Raw genomic sequence first — 22,770 nt, 5'->3', positions numbered from 1 at the left:
TATCTGTTTATTTATAAGTCTTAACTCCTTCTTTCCTTCAAATTACTTCTAAAAAGTAACGATAAGTGCATGAATCATATTTTTCTTTTCACTACTGCAGCGTTGCTACAGAAAACAACCGGTACACTTTAGAATTATCTAAGATATAATAATATCTTTCTGCTAGGTACTGTCATGTCCCCTAATCTGAGTATGTTGAATATCTAGTGAGATTTTTTGCGTTATACTTATGGCCGTGTACAATTGTAGACCCTGAATTCTATAAGCTAGCTGACTTGTTCTAGTGTACTTATTGCCTTCAATTTTACTGAAAACTGAGGCAAAATATTAATTCAGGTTTTGGGGCTATATCTACATTATTTTTAATTTCTTTCCTTGATCTATTTTTAATTACATGTATAAGCAACTATTCAGTATTTGTTTTAATATCCTTTGCAATATCTAATTTATCTTGTCTTATGCAGTTCTCACTTCTCTAAACACACTGATCTGTAACACATAACTCTCACTACTGATTAAACTGTTTGTCCTTTTCTTGCAGCCTTACTACTTTACTCACTTTTGAAGACACTTTTTCATCCCCTTACATCTAAGGCTCTTTTCTCTAAGTTTTCTCTACTTTACTGATAATGATAATTGAAGAAAATGCCTGTACTTTTGACTTAGTCAGCTCCCAAGTCTCTGCCACATTCTGTTCAAGTCCTGGAAGTTTTCTCTTTTGAATTTAAAAACTTGATTATAAAGATGACTTTATTTTGTTTCCCCTTTGTTTCAGCTAAGTCACTCATAACCACTTAATTCAATGTTACACTATTTACTACCACTTGATAAAGGGTTTTTGATAGTAGTGCCTCATATGAGGCTCTACTATCATAGAATTCCTATTAGGAAATATAATAAATGCAAATTCACATTAATCTATGAGGAATGGACAGGCAGCCCTTGTGTATATAATGATAATGATAACCTCGACTAGCTGCATTTCTGCCCTTCATCCAAGACTGATCCTATCCTATTTCTGATTTGTAGGAATGACACGGGGAAAGAAACCCCAAAACAACAAACCAAGAAAACCTCAAAACAAAACAAACCAACCACCCCACAATAACTCTCCCCCAGCTCCTTCACCTCCCCGCCCCCGAAAAAAGCCCCAAACCCAGGAAACAATCACTGAGAATTGATGCAGTAACTGAAGGAAAACAGATATGTAGTAATGAAGAGAATTGTTTACTACCACTACATTATCTGAACTGCCCAGACTAGCATTAGCAAATAACATAAATTTTATTATGGCCCAAAGTAATATTTAGAAGAAAACAACATTATTATAAAAACAAAGAAAATGTCTGTGAAAGAGGAGACTAAATTACTTAAAATCATTGTAGGAATAAATTGTAGCTTAAGTCTTCCATTTCAGAGTCAACAGAATAGTAGAGTCACTATGAGTTTTTCTCTTATCCAATACTGACTATTCCATACAAATGGAATAGCTTCAATATAAGTGAGAGAACCTCTCACATAAAAACTCAAAATATATGCAGGAGATGGACTTACAGGATAGATTGTATCTTTCATATTTCATGACAGCTCAGAAATTAACCTGTTATTAAAAGACAGAGTTATTATTTCCTCCTCCACTGGCTGAGTTTTCCTAGATAAGATGGGCCTGGAACAGTAGCAACAGGAGACAGAGTTAGGCAGTCAGATTCCATGCTTAGACATACAATTTGTACTGATGAATTTTGTGAAAGCTGTTCTCAGAAAGAGGTGGGAAGGATGGTACAGTCTTACTTACACTGGTAGCATAATGATTACTACAGTAAAACTCTGTAGAACATAGACTTGCAGATCGGAAAAATAGTGTCAGGAATATGTTTATTTTCTGTGTTTCATTTCTTAATTGAACTACTATTATGAAATATTCCTATTGCTAATTATTTAATCTATTGCATTGCTGAGAACAATATTTTTTGCCGTTTGAAAATGTTGACTCTCTTCTCAAAATAGGAAAATTGTGGGCTACTGTGCTGGAATTTGTACTGGATATCTTGGTCTCTAGCTTACTCACACATAGAATCTCTTAGTACTTAATCAAAATCAAATATATAAATAGCAAGTCAAGCAAAAAATCTTTTGCCAGACTCCTATTATTTGGTACCAGATGCATGTGAGACTTTTGTCCCGATCTGCCAGTTTCATCTCAGATATGAAAACATCATATTAGTTGTGACTATCATATTAATTACATTTGATTGTTTAGGACGTGAGTTATTGAATGTGTATCTCAGTGCAGGTGGCACAGTTTCAAATATGATGAACTGTAGCAATCATGGAAAACTAGAAAATTTATTTATAATTTACACTGAAAGGGTGAAAATTAGTTTTTAGGGAAAATACTTAGATCTTTCAGTCATTAAGGAAATTACATTCACTTTTGTTGAAGTAATTTATCTTATAAAAGTTTGTTGTTTAAGGAAGAAAAATGACTTGATTGTAATTGTTTTCTACCATATTTTATTATTTTATACTACACCTGTCATCTTATCTGCATGTCTTTCAGATTTAAGACTACAGAAGTAGCTGTAGCTGAAGATGATATTTCTGATATGCTATGGATTTTATTGAAATCTTTTGAACTCATTTAGACTATGAAATTCTATGGCAAGTTAATTAAAATAGTTTACAGTTACTTCAGCCTTGGATGGAGAAGGGGAAATAAGTCTCAGATATGAAATCAGATTAGCTCGTTGCTTGATTACTCTTGTGTCCATCACGTTTGTTCTGACAGTGATTTAACGTCCATATTTTGGTCACAAAAAAAGTGGCAGATGAAGATCCTATTGTAAAAAGGCAAGTATTGTAGAATCATAGAATGGTTTGGGTTGGAAGGGAACTTAAAAGTCATCTAGTTCCAGCCCTGCCATAGGCAAGGACACATTCCACTAGACCAGGTTCCTCAAGGACTCATTCTACCTGTCCTTGAACACTTTCAGGAACGGGATATCCACAACTTCTCTGGCTAACCTATTCCAGTGTCTCACCACACTCAAGGTGAAGAATTCCTTCCTTACATCTAATATAACCTACCTTCTCTCAGTTTAAAGCCACTAACCCTTGTCCTATCACTACCTGCCCTAGAAAGATGTTCCTCTCCAGCTTTCTTGTAGACCTCCTTCAGGTACTGGAAAGCGACTTGCTGTAGCCTTCTCCTGGCTGAGCAAGCCTGTCTTTGTGGGAGAGATACTCCAGCCCTCTGATAATCTAATGACCCTCCTCTGGACCCACTCCAGTAGGTCCATTTTCTTCATATATCGAGGGCTCCAGAGCTGGATGTTGTACTCCATGTGCAATCTCACAAGAATGGAGTGGAGCGGAAGAATCATGCCTTATATGTGCCTCCAGAAGCGAAGTGTCAATGGAAAACACTTCCCTGTTTCAAACACTCTATTTCTTTGGGTATTTAAAGTTCACTACAGGAGGCAAGAAGTAATTCACCTGTCTTACTACATTTTATTCTGTCCTTCATAAAATGCCCAAATTAAAGATTTTTCCTGCTTACCTACAGTGAGTAATCTTTTGTAACTTAGCATGCCAAGAATTTTGAGCTTTCCAGGGAGAGACATTCTGCTATGAACAATGAAGAATTAAAAACTCAGCTAATAAAGCTGATTTCAACTGTCTTCATATTAGGAAAAGCAAGTACTTAATGGTGTCATGTGACTCAGTTGGGACTTCAATCAATACTTGTGCTCTTTTTCTCCTTTTCCGGATGAAATTGAGCTAAGGTGGGGACATGTTGTTACTGTGTTTACCTTCAATGACTCCTGCTGTTCTTCCAGGCACCTGTGATGACACATTTGGTTTATGTTGCCAGAATTAAAATGTGTGTTATGTGCATTTAGATCTTTGAACATGACAATGACCTTCAGGTCTAAAAAACATACTGAGATGTCAGAACTTAGATGAGGTACCTTACACTTTGATTCATGGGAATATTTGGGTAAGCTTCTTTAGGATGGAAAAAAAAGAAAAAACAACCCCAAAATATTGTTTTGCAAATGTAAATATGCAAAGCATGCCAAGCTTGTGAGCCTAGGATACGCCTGGTTCAAATTTGAGAGAAAGATGCACACTATGGGATCTCTCTGCCCTATGTAGTAGCTTCTGTAGTTTCCATGGAGTGACAAGCCCCTGAGCTGAATTTAGTACTGAAGCTACAGGTCCTTGCAAAAGTATTTTCTCTACTTTACATTGTGATTCTAATTCTTTTAGTAAGACTAATTCTTGTTTTATATATCCATAAAACTGTTAAAATGTGAATCATTCTAAGCAACTCTTTTTGACAGCCAGGATAAGGAGTCTGAAAAAGAGGTGGGAGGGAAGAGGATGTAGTAGAAAAGTCATTGAAGAAGACTATACTAGAAATTGTAGTACAGTTCAACTGTTTCCAGATATTTGCTAAAGATATGAGCTCACATGTATATTTTGAGAAAAAGAATGTTCTTGTACTGCTTTTGTACTCTAGTACAGGGTACTCTGAAGTCCTTTAAAAGCTTTATAGCCTTTTCTAATTTCCACTAGCATTTTACTTTGCTTTGCCATTTTAAAATTAAGATGAAATAGGAAAAAAAAATGCAAGTTTCACACTGTGACAGCACATAAAGTCTGTAGTTGAGATTATGGCTTTATTGGATAGATGTAGAATAAATATATAACCAGACTGTGTGTCAGAAAAAAAGTGGAGACTTCATTTGGTACACTGGACTCTGAGTGTACATATATATAGTAGATACTGGTACTCACAGTGATCACAGTAATTAATTAGTTGTTCGTGCCTTTTGGCACAAGAATGTTGTAGTATGATCTAAGTAGAAAGAAACATGTTTTGGATGTTATGGGATCTTCCCAGTAGGAGGAAAAGTTCCTGATAGATACAGGTATTTATTTCTAGATACCCTGCTCATTTACGCAAAAAAAAAAAAAAAAAAAGTCCTGTTTGCTGAGGTTGTATAATTAGCTAAGCTGTGTTGGTGGCTGGTCGCAAGCGATTTTCCCCAGGGCTTAGTTTTGGGGTCAGTCCTATTCAATATCTTTATCAGCGACCTGGATGAGGAGATTGAGTGCACCCTCAGTAAGTTTGCAGATGACACTGAATTGGGTGGGGATGTTGATCTGCTCCAGGATAGGATCTGGACCAGCTGAGGACTATTAAAGTTTAACAAGGCCAAATGCTGGGTTTTGCACTACAGTCAGAACAACCCCACGAAACCCTACAGACTTGGAGAAGAGTGGCTAGACAGTTACCTACAGGAAAAGGACCTGGGGGCTCTGGTTGACAGCCAGCTGAACATGAGCCAGCAGCGTGCTCAGGTGGCCAAGAAGGACAATGGCACCCTGGCTTGTATCAGAAATAGTGTGGCCAGTGGGACCAGGGAAATGATTATGTCCCTGTACTCGGCACTGGTGAGGCCACACCTCAAACACTGCCTTCAGTTTTGTGCCCCTCAGTACAAGAAAGACATTGAGCTGCCAGAGTGTGTGCAAAGGAGGACAATGAAGCTGGTGGAAGGTCTGGAGCACAAGTATTATGAGGAACAGCTGAGCAAAATGGGGTTGTTTAGGCTGGAGAAGAGGAGGCTGAAGGGAGACCTCATCGCTCTCTACAACTACCTGAAAGGAGGTTGTAGTGAGGTAGATGTTGGTCTCTTCTCCCAGGTAACAAGTGATAGGATGAGAAGAAATGGCCTTAAGCTGCACTAGGGGAGGTTTAGGTCAGATATTAGGAAAAATTTCTTTACTGAAAGAGTGCTGAAACATTGGCACTGGATGCACAAAGAAGTGGTTGTGTCACACTGGTGATGTTCAAGAAACGAGCAGATGTAGGACTTCAGGATGCAGTTTAGTAGGTACAGAGGTGTTGTGCTGGCAGTTGAACTTGATGATCTTAGAGGTCTTTCACAGACTTGGTGATTCTCTGATTCTATGATTGGATGAACATACTAGTGAAGCCATGTATTGCTTACCCTAGGTGTGGAAAGATTTTAGAGCTTCAATTCTTAATTTTTTTTAAGCTTCAAAATGACCTTTTTCTTCTTAATCACATTATGAATATTTTACACACTGCAATATTTTTGTCCCAGAGTGTGACTGGATTGCTCTTTTAGGCCCTGATTCAGCAAAGCACAGATGTATTTCCTGCTTTAAAAATCAGCAAAGCACTAATATATATCCTGCTTTAAAAAAAGATTAAAGGTCTTAAAGTAATCCTTGGAAATTCTGCCCCAGTTTATTGAGAATTTTATTTAAAAATTCGAAGAGAGTTTGTTGTTCTTCAGACTGTATCATATCTCAAACACATTTAATGAAATAATATGGAGCTTTTCTCCTCACACATTTTCTTTTGTTTTATATAAGAAGATTCATAAGTGTATGATGGCTTATTTATTTGAAATATATTTTTTATTTTTAAAAGATTGTAAGATATTTGCATCACAAGCTGTGTTCAGTAAATTCAATACACAAAACCACATGGGTGATGTTGAATAACTATCCCTGTTAATTATATTATTTCTCCGAAGAATGAAATGAAGATACTGGAAATACAATCTCAAAAAGGAATTTAATTGGCTCGTGCTTACAGGTATTGTAGCTTTTGAGAAATGTGTTTTCCCAAGATATTAGTCACAGGAAAAAATTTGTTCTGTAAAACAAGTGTCCTATAGAATTGATACCACACTTGGTGACTGTGCTCCCTATTGAAAAGTACATAACAGTATTTTATAAAGCAAATTAAAGACTAATTTGTTGTATCATGAGTTTTAACAGTGGCACAATAAAAGAGTTGCCAAATCAGCTATGACTCCCTGCAGAATAGATTCCAATTCAGGGCAACATTTAATTGATGTGCAGCTGGCATTGCAAATGCAAGAAATGCATGTGGACAGAAGTAAGCTTGGAGGGATTGTCCCTCACTGTTCCCAATTTGGTCTTTCTATCAAAGGGCTACTGCAGGCGGAATTTGGATTTGAATAGCCAAACTCCACTTGGATGCTCATTCTTGCAATCTAGATAGAGCAGTGTCATGGTCGGGTACTGGAACAACATCATAAGTGTTACAGCAGTACGACAGGGATCGAGAGCTATATAGTAAAGAGGTTTCATGCAGCCAGAGTATCACCCATGACACAGAAATACAGCTAGATATAATGGACTAGACGTCAGTGTCCTTCTTTCAGCCAAAATTCCACACTTTTGAGTAGAATTAGTTCATATTTGACACAACTGTAAATGAGAATCTTCCTGTTCTGCTTAACAAATGAAAGTATGAAAAGATTTGTGTCTTCTTTTGTTTTGGAGTATATGCTCTCAGCATAGCAATAAAGCGAACAGACTTGAGCCTTCTGAAGACAAAATAAGCATTGAAACAACACTGTCACAATCCTTTCCTTTGGAAAGCTACAAATGAGACATTTGGGACAGGAAACTGTTTTGAGGGAACACTAAATCGGCCAAGAACAAATAGCTACAGAAAATGACATCCTCTTCAGAACATCCATTAGTTTCTGATAATCAGGAATTCTCGGATGCTTGAACATTCCATTAGTATGAAGCAGCGAGTTAATTGTAATAATTATCATCGGTTTTAATTGTTTTGTTATAATGTATTTTGCAGTTTGTGTGACAGTGTGAAATCAATATGAACCTCTAGGAAAAATATCTAGTGTAATAAAATTAGGCTCCATTATGCTTCCTAACCTCAGAATTAAATTTTAGACATAAATATGTATTTCTGTTTATGTACAAAGAAGAATTATACTGAATGAGTAGCGATGCATTGGACTATATTGTTAAAGTCTGGAAGTCTTTTTGTAAGAATATGGAGTCTCTTTGTAAGAATAGTTTGTATTTCAAACCTTCAATTTTCAACATGAAATCAAAAAAAGTTCCTATCCTTCCTCAAATTTATTGAATATTCTTTTAGATAATGTCTTTACAGAGATTTTAGTAATGATTTCTAAAATACCTTTACTGATGTCACATTAATAAAACTGTGGTAAGGTATACGAATGTTAATTATAATAATGATTTCCAGATGGGGATCCCAAAGGCGTTAGAGACTATAAAGAATAAAATGTTGCAAAACCCTCGAGAAGGTTTTATTTGTGGTTTAGCACATCTGGTGTAAGAAAATAAGAAAATTTAGAAAAATATTTACCCAAGTCTACATAACAGTCTGCAATATGATGAGAACTAAACTTCAGAAATTTGAATTCCTATCCTGCATGTTCACATTAACTCTTTCATTGCGCATTTTGAGGTTATTATCTAAAATTCCTCAATGTCTGTCTTTTATTCCTATGTTTTTAATACTGTTCCTGGTTGTTGTAGTGAGGAGTCTGACACTGGAGCAGGATTTAGTTTGATTTCATGTATTTTAAGAAGATGTTAAAAAAATTGGAAGTGGGACAGAAAAGAGCCACAAGAATAATTCAAGCAGTGTGGAGAGATGTACTCCAGAGAGACGTTCTGACAATTTTCTCGGACAAAAGGAAGGTTTACAAGCAGTTTGATTGCAGTATTCAAATATTGTTTTGTGCAAACACACCGTATACCTAAGGGCTTTATAATATCACAGAAAAAAAAAAAAAGGAAAAAATACCCCAAACAATAGCAAGATGCTGGAGTAAGGAAAAAAAAATCAAACTGGAAAGAAACCATTGTGTTTAACAGTGATTTTAATAGATGGAACTGATGGAAAGTGGTGGGAAAAAATACCCAAAGAAAGGAGAAATTCCACATTTCTTTATTTCTTTGAGACATCTTCTGAGAATTTTTGTTTTAGTCAAATGCAAGTTATTGAGCTCTGTAAAGACGTAAATGGGATGGAGGGCAATGGTCTAAGTTATAAGGGTTTGTGATACACATGATGTCAGACAAAGCAATCTAATGAATCCTTCTCATCTAACCCTGTGATCTAATTGAATGAGATTATTAACTACACTATTTCTGTGCAGCCTTCACACTGAAGTCTCTTGACAACTGACACGTCCGTCTCTGTCTTGGGAATATTAAAAACTTCATTATTATTTGGTTTTTTTTGTTTGCCTGTGGGAAAGGATGGACAGGGCTATGAATCCTGGAGCAGTGAGAACAATCTGAAAAGGTTTGTGATCACTGTAGTAGAAAATAGGTGAGATTTTGGAGAGAATTTCCTGTAGTCTAATTTACTGAGGTCAGTGCACACTCTAGAAAGGGGCAATATGAAAATGTTTTCTTATAACTTGCCCAAACTGTATTTAAAAATCACCTTCAGAATATGTTTGTTCTACACTTACCTTATTCTGAGTATAAAAATGCTTTTGCTGGTTTTGTTTGATTGTTTGTTTGGTTTGTTGGTTGGGTTTATTTGTTTTGGTGTTGTTTCATCTATTTCCATTTTACTTCCTGTAGGCAAGTCTGTTTCTGCTTGTCATTATATTTCTTACAGAGATGTAAGATTGCTCCTGAGCTGGAGGGAACTTTATCTCTCTATGCTCTCCACAGAGCTGAGAATGTGTTCAGCGCACCTTTGCACGTTCACCACAATGACTGAGTACTAACAACATCCTTGGCTAAAAGCCTGTTTTGCAGTTCAGATTTTAGGGACACAATTTCAAGAAACAAACATGAATAGTGAATATAGTTTCTCACTGCTCCTCAGCTCTTGTGATCTATGAATAAAGAGAACTTTAACCTTTTGTAAGCTCAGTGATATTTGTTGGAATAGTAATGTGCCAGACCCTAGCTGATTCACAATGACAACTAAGGAGCAAGCAGACTGTTCTTCATGTAAAATCCAATTGTAGTGCCGTCATTATAAGGGAGGCTTGAGAGCTCTGTTGCCTTTTCAGTAGCTGTCGTTCCCTCTGTCAAGGACTTCATCTGTATTCAGAAAGTTTCCCTTTATTTCCTTATAATGACTAGTGATGACTCACATTTTTTGCTTTCCACTGTCTTAGATTCCAACAATATATGTTTTTACACTTGCTATCTTAAATCCCTTTATTCACTGTTAAGAGAAAGTTCTAAAGCAAGCAGATTCAGGTCCTACACACATGCTTAGCCTTCCAGAGAGTCCTCAATCATTTCTGAGGATTCTTCCTTATTTAAAAACTTCCCCGTGCTGTTCAATTTATTCTCCCATCTTTGAGATTGTAATTTCCATTTTCGTTGCTGTAGCCAGACATCTAGTGCTCCAGAGAGAAGTGAGCTGCACCTTCACCCTTCCCTGAGTCCAGAAGGGCATATCCTTCTTGTCCCTGCTGGCTCCAAAGGCAGAATTCTTTTGGTCATTCTTTAACCTTGACCTCTTGCTCTGCAGTAGATAAAACTGAAGACAAATCACTGAGCTGACAGTATCTATAATGTCTTACTTTCTATTACCAAATTTTAAATGCCTCAAACAACTTTTTTGAATTGTAACAATGTTTTCAGTTTTGCTTGGAACTTAGTAGGGTTTTGTTTCAACTGTATATACTGAAGATTATTACAAGAGACTTAACACATTTTTTTAATAAAGGCAACTGGTACTGTCTGATTTCACCATCTCTCTTTTCCAGAGAATGGAGTTAGTGCTTACTTCTAATTTTGCTGGCTTTTGTTGAAATCATTTAAGACCCTCTCCTCCATTCTTTTTTTTAAACTGTTAGGACAACACATTTAATCATTTAATGTGCTGTCTTTACATTTCGGAGGCTAACTTTTTTTATTCTAAATCTAGAGCTTTGATTTTATTTCATAGTATTTTTCCTTTCCTCTGATAGGGAAAACCCACACTGAGAATCCACATTGTTTGGAGAAAACAGCAAAAATGCTGACAGAAATCTTCTTGGAAGAAGGAAAACTGTGTAAATGACACATCAGTGGTTGTAATCAGAGGCTGGCTAACTCTTATATGTACAAGATGTAGACTAATGGGTTTGAAGAGAAAAAAGGAGAGTATGTTTCAGGGGAAAATCGGTGTTTTTCATGGAGTGATTCTTGTTCCACTTATTTGCAGGAATGGATTAACTATATATTCCTTCACAGTCTAGATTTTTGCAGGAAGACTGTGCTGGCACCATGCAAAGTCAGAACTGCTGCAGACTTGAAAAGATCTTCAGTGTGTTTTATTATATGCTTAACAAGAACAGACAAGTTTCTTCTCCATTCCCAAGAAAGACTTCAAAATCTTTCTCTACAAATACACGAGAGCAGGGTAGAACTTCCCTTGGACTAGCCCTGCTGAACTAGTGTAACTCACTGAGGAGCAAGAATCGGCACCACAGGAGTATAACAGGCTCACCAGGTTGCAGTATATCCATTTATTTTTAGACTTCTGTGACACAGCTGGAGCTGACAACTCCAGGAATAGCAGTTCTGTCCATGGAAAGTAGAGAGAGCTGTGTTCACAACCCATCCTCTGAAATACATTAATAATAAGAGGTAGAGCAAATAGAGATATTATTTAAAGGATGCTTTCAAGATGGCCTGTATACTGGCAGACTGCATGCAGAGTAAAATGTCTGAGGCAAATTTCACTAACAAGGTATAAAGTATTCAAAATGTCATATGGGTAATATCCAAGCCACCATTTCTGAGGGTGGCTTAAGTGAGAGGAAAACAAAATGCAGATGTGCCTTTCCAATTTCTTTTTGCTGTATTAAGTGCCCTTACAGTATTTTTAAGTGCATTTTCTGCATATTTTTGCATTAAAAATATTGAATTATCACATTCTTGTGTATGCTCAAAGATGAACAAATTAGGAGAATTCACAGGAGACTGAAATCTTTGTACAAACTCTTAATAAATCATCTGGGAGGGGAAAAGAATCCTTTCTGTGTGAAAGATCCCCCAAACCTCTCCATCTTAATTGGGAAAGCTACAGCTTTTTGCTATACCTCAACAAAGAAATCAGGCATAATTTCCCCCAATTTTACCTTTCTTGCAATTTACCTTTTTTACTTTTTTTCAATTATACAACTAATAACCGTGCCACTAACACTCTATAGAACAGAATATGAAAATACCATAATTTTACTCTCCTGTGACTAAAGCAATACTAAATATGCTAATTCAAAATGCAGGCCAATTCTCCTTAGCAAGACACTAACCTGCTCTGTAAAATCTCCTTCAACACTATTCCTATGAAGTTAAAAGACATTTATACATGTTGTGCTTTATGGAAGCAGTTCTGTAATACGCAGTAGTTTGGTTGTGACCAATGTGACAAAGCATTAAAAAATTGACAAAATTGTAGTTTTCAAAGGAACTTTCATGGAATAAAATAATGCATGAAATTAGAAGATTGAGCCTACTGATTTTTTCATTTCTGAATAGTAAGAGATGAACATGTAATTTACTGAAGAATCCAAAACACTGAAATATCATTCACTGCATATGTGAAACTGATATTTGTTTCCCCTCTTCCCTGGTTAGAAGCTAAAGACATATTTACTGGGAAATATACAATGAAAAATGTAATAAGGTTATTTATTTATTTATTTAGGACCACACTGATACAAAAGACAGCTTAGAAATTAAATAATGTCCTAAAATAAATTTTTTTTTAAAAAAAACCTCAATTGCCTAAAATCCTTTTTTCCTTCAAACAATATCTTTTAATACTTCCAAATATGCAAACTGTGGTGATTTATCATAATTACACAGTTAAAAGTAGTGTATTTCTGGAGTAACATTAAGGACCTAAAGTCAATCTAATTTTTGTTTTGATGCTTCTCTCCTGGACACCTAGAAAGGATTATACATGGACAGAGGAAAATTGGAAATATGTGAGAAAATAAAGATTCCATTATGGTGAGCTAAGCACAAGAATTATATTTTTCATATGTACTGGTTATATACGATGTTCATACTGAAAAGTTTAAGAACAGGCTATTATTCCTTATGGTTCATGTTTGTAATGGGCTGCAGCTGTTTTTCCACTGCAATGTGTGCATTCTGTTCTCACGTAAAATGATAATAAGAGAAATGTAATATATTTTAAGGTATATTGCAAGTTTCTAATTGCTTTTCTTCTTCAGAGATTTTTAACTTATTGCTGTTGCTGTGATGTTTGATTACCTTTCATGATTAAAAAAAGTAAACTGGGGCATTTGTTATCAATACATCTCCTAGCTCCCCAAGGAAAAATATGTTAAATATTACCCATTATGTGGCTGTTTTCCAAAAATATTGACTTTCTGTCCTTACAACCAAAGTGAAAAAAAAAAAAAAGTGGGGTTTGCCTTTGAACCTCACATTTGCAGTTTTTGTGATTATTCTTGGTTCTTCTAGAAATTAATTCCAGAAACAATATTATCTTACTTAGTAAGCACAAAAGTTGCCCTGAAGTAGCTCAGCTTCTACATCCACATGAAGCAAGCAGGAAAATATTGGATTCTCAAGAAACAGTCAGATGATCAAAAGAAACCTATTTACATGGCGAGCTTAAATAAGGCCTAAGAAATCAAGTTTCAGCATCTATATAAAGTAACGACACTGACACATTGATGCCACAATAGCATTTTACTCAAGGCATGCCTGGAAGCGTATATTTCATCCTAACAAAACTCCAGTATTTTTGGATCCAGTGAAGAGAAAAAGTAGATAAGGAAAGAAAGCAAGGGGGAGGGGAGAGAAGAAAGAGATTCCTACTGTTAGCAGGTTCTCCTCCTGAATGTTGCTGACTCCTTCCAGATCAGCAAAGCAATGTTTGATACTTACTCATACTGGTTTAATCACAAAAATATTTCTAGTGTAAAATGAGTGACTTCTCAGAGTTGAATCTTTCTATGTTCCATGCAAACTTGCAGTTACCTTTGAAAAACTGTGATGTTTGTAAACATTTTGAAGCCAACAGACAATAAAGCTAGTCTGAATATTTCTCAGCAGAGGCAAGTTGGAAGACTGAGCAAGAGGACAGTTAGAGGACCAAGAGCAATAAGGAGATGAAGTCAGGTAAGATATGTTTAATTTTCTTTATACTTGTATCTTCTAAAGTGCACATTGAAAAATCTGTATGCTTTTACTACCACAGGTATGGTGATCTCTGAGAAAATGGCCTCAAGCTACGCTACAGGAGGTTTACAATGGATGTTAGGAATAAATTCTTCGCAGAAGGGTTGTCAGGCACTGGAAGAGGTTGCCTAGAGAAGGGATGGAGTCACCACCCTTGGAGGGATTTAACAAACCTGTGAATTTGGTGCTGGGGACATGGTTTATGGTGGAGTTGGCAGTGCTGGGTTCATGGTTGAATTTCATGATCTTAAAGGTGTTTTCCAACCTAAACAATTCTGTGATTCTCCTAAAAAAAAGGATGCTTAAGAAGCATGAATGTCCACACAAAGTCAACAGTGAATGGAGGAGAAGAGAGGTGGGATAAAGGGAAAAGTAGGGCAACCGGATCTTTATATCTCATTTCTCTGAAGCAGAATGGACAGAGAACTGTGCTGAGGAAGTGTGTAAGGAAATCAGAAAAAAAAAAAAAAAAAGGGACAAAGAAAGCCTAAAAGGGCTTGAATTCAATATGACAGAAGCCAAAGGTGGCAGCAGCCTGGTGAAAATCCAGCTTGGGGAGTGTTATCTGGGCTGTATAACAGAGTCCATGTATTAATAATCAATGGTGGGAGATTCAAATGAAATAATCTCATATCAGTGATATGAAATATCCTTATATAATGAAAGGAAATTTTTAGCTAAAATGAACATAAGAAATCATTTCTCTCTCTCAAAAAAAAAAAGTTTTTTTGTCCAATCCTCAGCATGAATATTTAAAGAGAGGTTGAGTGAAAAACTGTTTCTGTTTCATGGAAGAATATAGAACTAAGTCTGTGAACAACTTTTTTTTCTGTTTTGCATTATGCTTTCTTCATCATTATTCCTGTTAGCAATAGCAGAGGGAGACAATATGCTGTTGCTTGTTGGAGAAGATAAAAAGTACACCACCTCTTTCTAGTAATTTCATTACCATTTCAAAACTGTTAGTTTGTTTATGCATGAACTTTGCAAATAGGCATCAGTATGGTCTGCTGGAGCCAGTAAATTCTACTTCTTTGCATAGGATACTCAACTCGAAAACCTGACTCTCAGAAAAAATGAAAAGATAACACTACTTTTTCCTCTACTAATACACATCAGTCAGATCAATTTCTGTTTATTTCCATTTGGTAGAGAAAGTAGCTGTTAGCCAGAACTACTCAAACGCACAATTTCAGAGCTTAATTCCAGTAATGCACATACAAGTAAAAAGACCAGACTGTAGAAGGAACTGACTAACACTTAAAAAAATTCTTTCAATTCAGCTTCTGAGAGCATAGGATTATTGCAGATATTTAGAAACCATACACAATGCAGAGATTTATTTTCTTCTGTTCTTTGGGAGGTCAGCATATTAGCAGCCAGAGCTCTCACGTCAGTCACCTTAGGAAGGAAGCAGCAGCAGCAGATGCACTGAAAACAAATTCTTCCATGTCAGGAAAATTTCAGTTCTGTAAGTATTCCCAGTCTTAGATAAATTCTCTTTCTGTCTCCAAAACTAGAGAGAATCCTTCAGACCAACAGGAAAAATCTCTTCAGAGCCAGCAAAGTTAGAATAAAAAAAGTATGCAGTTACGTTTCTGGCAACACTTCAGAAAGCATAGCCAGTAATGGTGAAATAAGTAAAAAAAAAAAAAAAAAAATGAAAACTTAACAGAAGAGAAATACAACTAGAGTTTTAAAACTTCCATTAAGAGACAACAGATATATTTAACAAAAGAAAGAGTTCCTGTTAACAGCCACTGTTGGAGACCGGATACTAGGAATAGATGGATCACTGTCTTATCCACATAACACTTCCTCTGTTCCTCTATTCCCTGTTGTTACATTAGCATACTATTTTTAAAACTAAGATAAACTGTATTTAAATATAGGAAGTAGACCATGGAGAAGCAGTTTGTTCTAAGAGATGAACAAATTTCCTGAATTTTTTTTATGAATGTGCCATTTCCTGCTCAAAGATAGCCCTTTTTAGTTGCTGGACTGCATTTAACCCCTACCAAGTTAAATATAACAGATCTTGACTGTGCTTTAGTAAGTTCAAATACCTGTAATTTGTAATTACACGGTCAAGTCATCATGTCATCTTGCATACAGAAAGAATAGTTTCATCAAATAAATCCAATAATGTGTTTTCCCTCAAGTGTAAGATTTTCAATGTACTTCTTCTTACTTTACATGGAAACGGTCCAAAAGTTGTGTTTCCGATTTCAATATATAGATACGTTCACCATCTGCCCAGGCTTGTGGATAGGTCTAATGATCAAATTTCTTTTAAATCCTCTTCAGGAAAACACAACTCTCTGAGAGTGCTACAGTTTGTTTGCATTTTAACTACTTTGAGACAGTTTTAATTGAATTATTGGGAAAAGTTGACTATTATGCATTATTATTTAGGATTCAGCGTATTGGTCAAACTACTATTTTTTGAAAGGCACGTTTTTAAATGAAGTTACAATTAAAATCCAACTTCTTTTGTAAGTCAGTGGGAATTAGGTACTCAAATGTCTTCTGTGCCTTTGAAAATCTCTGCATAAGTTTATAAATTTGATCACAACGGTCCCATTTGGCCCTTTAATCTATGAATCTCTTAACTTTCCTACCATGGGAATTAAACTAATTTTCATCTCATAGATTGGTTACGCTGAGATCCACTTCATTTACTTAGTGATGGGTTTTATTTTTCCCTGCTTTATGCTGAAGGAAATGTAAAACACTCTTAGTTCATGGCAGCTATTGCTGAATTTGTTTGTTGGAAGTTTTTTGGGGGCTGTGGATGACCATTTCTGTGTATGTTAAGACAAATGACCTGGTTTAAATCAGAAAGTTAAAGTTTTTAGTGTGTTTTTTTTAATATTATTTCAAAAGTAAAGAAAGCATTTAATCAGCAAAAAGAGAAAGTAAGCACACTGCAGACCTGGAAGAGAAAGCTAACTTTATTTTTCTTTCCCTAGTAATACACAGATGAGATTGCTGTATCCCAGGAGGACAACAAAGTGACTTTCTTCTTAATCATGACTTAATCATGAAGTAACAATGTGAGACAAAGAACAGATAATTCATTTTTTTTCTGTACATGTCATCACTTGTCCTTCAAAAGAATCTTGCAAAATATTAGGGCATTTTCTAGGAACTTAGCATCCCCATGAAAACTAAGTGCTAGTTCCTTGTGTAATGTAGAAATTTTTTTCCAACACTATCAATTGGACTAAGAAGACCAGCTCCTCGAAACCCTGAACTGCATATATCTTCAGATCACCACCATTTCTGTAATATTGCAAAACACTGTGATGAACAAATTTGATTTATCTGAAATATAAGCAGTTGCTTCTTTCCTTTTAATGCCTCACTCTGCCTCCTTTTAATCTCTTTTAGTTCAAAAATTTTTGGATCATGGGAATAATACATTCTAGGATGCTTGTAAATGCAGTCATTTAATGAGATTACTAGCTTCTTATTGATAACATACACTTGCTAAAAATGAATCTTTACAAGTACAGGAACTTTTACAATTTACAAGAATATATTTTTACTGCTGAAAGAAAATAAATTGCTATGTTTTGGAAGTTTGTTTCCCTGTATATAAAATCTTCATTAAAGCCACTAATAACCATTTCACTGTTTTTAGAATTTCATTGTAAATTTCGAGTATTGTTTGTCAATAATACATTTTTATACTATATTGGAGACTAATCAGATTGACATGGTATGGACAGTTTTCTTTAAAATCAACAATAATAATCATGGAACTAAAACCTAGACTAGCCTGCATTCTGCTCTGCCTATAAAGACCCAGAAACATTTTTAGTCAAAGTTTTGCAGCAAGATGCAATGGGCTCCATTCATTGCTTAAACACAGCTGTCTAATGCCACCTTATATACCTTGCAGTGCCCCACCTGCCTCTCAGCAGGTGCAGACTTTGTGTGTTATGTTTGCATGTTATGCTTGCTGCCTTCGCATGAATTCTTCGGATACTCTGGTTATCTCAGTGTACTAAATACCTGTGTGCTGGAAGCTGAATCAAGGACTCAGTTTCAGTCCTTATACTTAAGAACGCTCTGCCTGCATAATAGGTGGGTATTCACCTGCCAGTATGGAAACTGAACAGTACAGTCAGTGGAAAGCATGTCTTTGCATGCTAAAGTAGTCACCTACATTTGGTCATTTGACTGGTTCCTTGGACTCTACTTGCTACTTTGAGTAGGTCTCCATGAACTACACTAGGAACTTGAACTCTTAGTTCATATGGAGACATATTGATGTACTCAAATTGTGTTTTCTAGAATGTAAAGCTGATTTTCACCCTCCTTTGTCTGAAGGAAACTAGTTATCAGTGGAGCATGCTATCTGATAATTCAGAATTGCTGGTTGATCTTTTTTTTTTAAAAAAAAAAAGAACAGTACAAACCCAAAAGCAAAATCAGAAGATCAGAAAAGTGCTAGATATCAATTTTGAAGTTGTTTTTTTCCTGTCTCTTTCGCCCTTTAGAGAGTGACATAGTGTTCATAGTGGGAACCCATGTTCCTGCAAAAATTTGGTTATATAATATGGAATGCCTTAGGAAGAACATAGATGTCTGAAAGAAAGTGTCTCAGATGTTTCAGAATTCCACTGGAAAAAAAAAAAAGATATAACAATTGGAAAAACGATGGGACAACAATAGAAACAAGAGTCCCAGCACTACATTAATGTGCCTGTAGAGTTCCTAGGCCTTTAGCTATAGTGTCTGCATGATACCTTGTTGTTCTTCATATACACACACGGTTCACTCAGAGGTAGTTTGAGTAGAAACACCTAGTTCTGTGTCATGAAGGCATAACTTTGGTTCACTTTAAAGGAAGATTTTAAAATACTTGACTTTGCATCTATAGCCAAAGACATCTGTACATGTGATTGAAATTACTGAGACCGAAATTAACTCTGAGTTGCTTTACGATATATATCAAAGATCAGATTAACAGAACTCAAATTTAAAGGCTAGCTCCTTATAATGAGAAAATGGAGGATAAGTACTTTAAGAAAAGGTAGGAAAATAGATAGAGGTGATTTAGAGGCAAATAAATGCAAATTAAAATATTTTATTTGGTAGTGAAAGATAGAAGAAAGAGTATTCATTACATCCCATGAAAAATAAAAGAAAATTTAGACTTCTTAGGAAGTCTCTCAGTTCAATTCCTTTTTTCTTTCCTAAGGATTTGCTGCTAAAAGAAGGCTTGCTTGAATGACAAATTCATACTAAAGTTATATTTAAAATGCAAATATGTATACAAAAATGGAATTGTCTTTCATCTTCCCCACAACTTACATACATAAGTCCCAGGTAAATAAATGCCTTGGGTAAAATTCAGTGGCCTAAAGAGACATTTAGTGCTATTTTAGGTATCCTGCATCTCATTAATTCATGTGGGACTGACAGATACAGGACAGGAGCTATTTGGATTCAATTCCCTACATCTGAATTGAGAGATGATCGTTTGCAATATGAAAGCATGACACAAATGATAATGTTTAGCTTTATCTGGACAACCAAAACACATCTTTTAAGACAGAGATCATGTGTGAAGTAAGGAGCGAGAAGTTTCACCGATTTCCATGGAGCAGGAATTATACCCTATGGTCATTATTGTTGCAAAATGTTATTCACAATATCCTGTCAGAAGTCCACAAGAGCGTGCTTAGCAGGGACTTTTTCTTCCTTCAAACATCAGCAAGAGAAGATAATTTATCAACTTTTACAAAAGTTGAATCAGGACATATGTGTCAGTCCTAAGAATATCTGCTAACTCTAAAAGTCATAACTGAGGTTGATTAAGATCTTTGTATACTCCCAAGAGATGTGCTGTAAACCTTGCTTGCATGATTAAAGAAATTGAATTTGCCTATGAAAAAAAATAGTGACCAGTCTGTAGTTCAAGTTCGTTTAGATCATAGAATCATAGAATCATAGAATCATAGAATGGTTAGGGTTGGAAGAGACCTTAAAGATCATCTAGTTCTGTGATTTTCATGGTAGTAAAACAGTTGTTAATAAAATAACATCATTACTTAAGCAGAAATATATTTTGATCATTTAAACATTAACTCAACTCTGAACTCTAATTATTTTTAAAATGTTCCTAAGAAATGACATACTTGAGAATGACTACCTATGAACATATTTTTTTTTTGTGAATCATGCAATTTTTGAAGCCTGACAGCTCGGTGAAAGGAAATCATATCATAGAATCATAGAATCATAGAATAGTTACAGTTGGAAGGGACCTTAAAGTTCATGTAGTTCCATTCCCCCTGCCATGGGCAGGGACATCCCACTAGATCAGGCTTCCCAAGGCCCCATCCAACCTGGCCTTGAACACCTCCAGGGGTGGGACATCCACAACCTCCCTGGGCAACCCACTCCAGTGCCTCACCACACTCACAGTGAAGAAATTCTTCCTAATGTCCAGTCTAAATCTGCCCCTCTTCAGTTTATACCCATTCCCTCTGGTCCTATAAGATCTCCTCTGAGCCTTCTCTTCTTCAGGGTGAACAAGTCCAGCCCTCTCAGCCTGTCCTCATAGGGAAGGTGCTCCAGCCCTCCAACCATCTTTGTAGCCCTTCTCATCTGTTCCAACAGCTCCGTATCCTTATCACCAGGTCACAACTTATTTTGTTTTGCCATAAGAGAAATTTGAGCATGATATTTATGGATACAAAGTGACATCTGATTCAGTGTGCCCTAGCATGGTCCAGTAGCACCCTAGTTAAAAGTCAGTAGATAACACAACTTCAAGTGGATTCCTAGATACTGTAAAGTGTTTTGTAGTACCAGAAACTTTTTCTGATTAAAAAAAATATGAAACGTGGCACAATACCAACAACCCTCAAGTAGATTATTTGCTTCTTTCAGAAGTAAACACAGAGGCATGGCATTCTACTTTGCCAGCCAATGACGTATTTCTGTTAAGGTGTCACAGTGCTCATAAAATGGCAATCAGTTACGAGAATTAATTTCAGCATAGGTATGAGGAAGTCCTTAGAATCTTCTAATGTTCCTTAGAAAACATCACTGAGAGAAGTACCAAAGAAGTATTCTGCAGTAGTTAGGATAACATCAAATAAAAGAGAAGGGTGAAAAGAGGAAACATGAACTTTCAGCACAGAATTGTGATGCTGAGAACATTATTAATCAAGACACCAAAAGATGAAGAGAGAAGAAATTCTTTAATCTTTAATTGCCTATACACCAATGATAGGATCTTGGGTAATAAACAAACAGAATTAGAATTGCTTATTTATGAGCATAAACACAACCTGGTTGGTATTACAGAAATCTGAGGAGATGATTCATGTGACTATAATGGTAAAATCAACATTTATGCTTCTTTTAGGAAGGATCGTTTAAGAAAATAGTAGGAGGAGTGGCACTTTGCCCTAGAAAAATCCCCAACAATTCTAAGTTTTCTTGAGTTAGGGAGAATTTGGGGAAAAAAAGGGATGATAATCAACCTTTATATGAATAAAGTTGAGAAAGAATAGCATCTACAAATACATGCAACTCAGCAGATATGCAAATAAAGCAAATTTATAAATACCAGATCATCAAATCATGCTGTAAAGTTGATGACTGACTCCTTAAATACCTATAAAATTCAGGAAGAATTTAAAAACCTGAAGTAACCTTCTGTGATCTAGGGAACTTCATTCTTAATGGCATAAAGTAGAAGCCTCAGGCTATCACATTTCAAATATTACTGGAATTTTTTCTTATTATGCAAGACAATCCTCAAATGTCCTCTCAAAAAATGTCATGATGATAAATGGGAAGGGATCCAGAGAAGTACCACAGGACTGACTAAACCAGTTGAAAGCGATTGCAAAGTGAAAAACTCCTAATATTGAGATTATTTTTCTTACCAAATGGAAGATTAAGAATGACTCTATTATAGCCTATAAAAAAATAGGCGTTAAAAGATAGTGTCTCAATATACCAGAAGACTTTATGTTTGGGTGTTCAACTCTTCCTTTGGGTGCCTAAAATATATTTTATCCACTGTGTATGTAAGCGGTTCCTGGAAAACCAGAGCACAGATCCCTCTGCTCCTAGCTAAGTAACTGTGAATACAGATTTTACCCATGGCGGAAAGATTGTGATCCCAGAAGCGGAACAGCTTGGAACTTTTAAAGCAGTTTTAGTTTAATTTATCACTGTAACATGACAACAATGGTCATTGCTCTCTCTTTGATTTGTAGATTCTGTCCATCTTTGTCAGAACTATTTCTCTTAGTAAAGTAAATCACACAAAAGGCTGTTGAGCACTAATTATATGATGCATATAATCTGTGGATAATTTTAACTGTGGTACAAAGCCAATGGGTGTACTGTAATTTAGTAAGGAAGACAGTAGATTCCTTATCTAACTGCTAAAATACTAGTTTATTGCAGCCTTTTTTTATGAATAATGTCATGTACGTTATATAGTGTTCATGCGTTTTGTATACGAGGAAACTTCTTTGCCAGTTGTTGTAAATTTCACAGTGATGGAAGCATAATGAGACAAACTGCCAGACTGTATGAAAATCAAATTACTGTATTTTGTGCAAAGAGCATTTAAACTGTTACTGCTCAAAGGTTTTAATGAACTTAAACCAATTGTGGCCTTAAATGGTAGAATTTAACTGCTCAAGGCCCTATTCAGGGTGAGTAAGCATGCCTAGGCTCTTCTTCCGTTAA

The 22,770-nt window shown here is 35.8% G+C and overlaps 1 long non-coding RNA gene across 3 annotated transcripts in view; it reads left to right on the top strand.

The window, feature by feature from the left end:
• The window catches only part of LOC128853820 (uncharacterized), a 91,717-nt gene that overhangs the window by 31,377 nt on the left and 37,570 nt on the right, over nucleotides 1-22,770 (top strand). For 2 of the 3 annotated variants that reach the window (XR_008452600.1, XR_008452605.1), the window contains exon 3: nucleotides 13,909-13,977. This is a non-coding gene — a long non-coding RNA (uncharacterized LOC128853820). Of the gene's footprint in view, nucleotides 1-13,908; nucleotides 13,978-17,009; nucleotides 17,789-22,770 lie in introns of those variants that run through there. The other variant, XR_008452604.1, reaches the window with a different exon arrangement.

The sequence above is a fragment of the Cuculus canorus genome, chromosome 1, assembly GCF_017976375.1.
Source record: "Cuculus canorus isolate bCucCan1 chromosome 1, bCucCan1.pri, whole genome shotgun sequence".
NCBI lineage: Eukaryota > Metazoa > Chordata > Aves > Cuculiformes > Cuculidae > Cuculus > Cuculus canorus.
The sequence above is the reverse complement of the archived record's forward strand: the minus strand, read 5'-3'. Positions and strand labels throughout refer to the sequence as shown.